The sequence below is a fragment of the Berghia stephanieae genome, chromosome 13, assembly GCF_034508935.2.
Source record: "Berghia stephanieae isolate SIO BIC M18660-M18661 chromosome 13, UCSD_Bste_1.3, whole genome shotgun sequence".
Lineage (NCBI taxonomy): Eukaryota > Metazoa > Mollusca > Gastropoda > Nudibranchia > Aeolidiidae > Berghia > Berghia stephanieae.
The window spans coordinates 22,748,820-22,751,319 of record NC_088372.1 but is presented as its reverse complement, the minus strand read 5'-3'; the positions used below and the strand labels follow the sequence as shown (position 1 = coordinate 22,751,319).

Here is a 2,500-nt window from a genome sequence, read left to right as displayed (position 1 = left end):
CAAAGTCATTACTAGATCCCTCTCTCACCCACTTCTTGAGACCGCCGATTCGTTCGTACACCACCATCGCGAATAATTTTGACCAGCAGTAAAGCTTAATAGCCAATATTCTCAACACAAACATATAACATAGAAACGATTGAGACATTGAGTATGCTCCGGTGTATGGGGTGAATTTTTAATTCAGAAAAGTGAGTGGAGCAGGCACTTATGTTGGTAACAACAAGATATGAAGTGAATAGAAAAGTGCCAGAAGACAATAGAGAATAAAAATTTTTTTCGCGGCGGTGGTGGGGTTCGAACCTGCGACCTGCGAAAAAATTTTTATTCTCTATTGTCTTCTGGCACTTTTCTATTCACTTCATATCTTGTTGTTACCAACATAAGTGCCTGCTCCACTCACTTTTCTGAATTAAAAATTCACCCCATACACCGGAGCATACTCAATGTCTCAATCGTTTCTATGTTATATGTTTGTGTTGAGAATATTGGCTATTAAGCTTTACTGCTGGTCAAAATTATTCGCGATGGTGGTGTACGAACGAATCGGCGGTCTCAAGAAGTGGGTGAGAGAGGGATCTAGTAATGACTTTGAGTTTGAAACGAATATTTTTGTGTTCGTTGATAGCTCACACGGTAGAGCCACGCTCTCACCTGCCAGGCGGAGTTGTCGTACCAATAAGGTCGCAGGTTCGAACCCCACCACCGCCGCGAAAAAAATTTTTATTCTCTATTGTCTTCTGGCACTTTTCTATTCACTTCATATCTTGTTGTTACCAACATAAGTGCCTGCTCCACTCACTTTTCTGAATTAAAAATTCACCCCATACACCGGAGCATACTCAATGTCTCAATCGTTTCTATGTTATATGTTTGTGTTGAGAATATTGGCTATTAAGCTTTACTGCTGGTCAAAATTATTCGCGATGGTGGTGTACGAACGAATCGGCGGTCTCAAGAAGTGGGTGAGAGAGGGATCTAGTAATGACTTTGAGTTTGAAACGAATATTTTTGTGTTCGTTGATAGCTCACACGGTAGAGCCCGCTCTCACCTGCCAGGCGGAGTTGTCGTACCAATAAGGTCGCAGGTTCGAACCCACCACCGCCGCGAAAAAAATTTTTATTCTCTATTGTCTTCTGGCACTTTTCTATTCACTTCATATCTTGTTGTTACCAACATAAGTGCCTGCTCCACTCACTTTTCTGAATTAAAAATTCACCCCATACACCGGAGCATACTCAATGTCTCAATCGTTTCTATGTTATATGTTTGTGTTGAGAATATTGGCTATTAAGCTTTACTGCTGGTCAAAATTATTCGCGATGGTGGTGTACGAACGAATCGGCGGTCTCAAGAAGTGGGTGAGAGAGGGATCTAGTAATGACTTTGAGTTTGAAACGAATATTTTTGTGTTCGTTGATAGCTCACACGGTAGAGCCACGCTCTCACCTGCCAGGCGGAGTTGTCGTACCAATAAGGTCGCAGGTTCGAACCCCACCACCGCCGCGAAAAAAATTTTTATTCTCTATTGTCTTCTGGCACTTTTCTATTCACTTCATATCTTGTAATAATGATAATAATGTGGAAAGGGAGAAGGCAGGCAAATACGTGAAAAGCGCGACGATCACTAAATATTTCAGCGTTATTTCCCCTGATTTTAGAACTCTTGTTTGTTTATATCCCGTGTCGAACACGGCTTGCCTGGCAACCAACAAGTGGTGATCGATAGTTTTTATTCTCTTTTGATAACACTGTAAAACTGTTATCGTTCGCAAAGGTAATAACTCTTAACGTTGTAAATCGCATGTTTAAGATGATATAAATCTATGCCTTTGATTTTAATCTATGATTATAACTTTTCAATATACTTTATCGTGTTTTGCCACTGGGCTACTGTACTTGTGATTTTAAATGAGCTGTCTTGTTGTCTATGACTATGATAGTGACTATGACTATGACTATGACACATTTGCGGGTTTTTTTCATGAGGCTTGGGTGATGTGTATAAGTCAGAATATATTGTGTAGATATTACATTGTGTTATTGAAACTAAATAGATTGTGATCCTGTGTATCCTACTCATATCACTGTCAGAGCAACTTATTCCTCAGCTCAAAAATGGTTTTAGAATATTTTCACTGAAGGCTTTTAAAAAAGTACATTTTTAATCAGACAGAACCATCACGATTTGAAGAGGAACCTTTTGTGTTCTTCAGGTTACCCTAATGTGGACTAAATGCCACGTTGTCTGATACGAATAGAGTACTGTGCAAAGAAAAGAAGGAGCAAAAGACAGGTTGCAGATATGAGGATTTCATATCGGATTTTGTTTTCTTCATAGGAGAAACAATAGAAAAGACATCGAGACAAGTTGATGTAAAAACTCGGTGAACATAACCGAACGCAATTATGCGCTTGATTGAACAGTGCTGTATTGGATAATATTTTGCCTGGTTTGATAGTTTTATAATCGTGACGAGTCCATAACACTTTGGGGTA

General features: G+C 39.5%; 1 protein-coding gene across 2 annotated transcripts in view; it reads left to right on the top strand.

Moving 5' to 3' along the window:
* The first annotated feature begins 1,684 nt into the window (after positions 1–1,684).
* The window catches only part of LOC144958666 (uncharacterized), an 11,988-nt gene continuing 11,172 nt past the window's right edge, over positions 1,685–2,500 (top strand). Inside the window, exon 1 of one of the 2 annotated variants that reach the window (XM_078890784.1) lies at positions 1,685–1,778. The gene's annotated coding sequence lies outside the window, so the exon portion shown is untranslated. Of the gene's footprint in view, positions 1,779–1,994 lie in introns of those variants that run through there. The other variant, XM_078890785.1, reaches the window with a different exon arrangement.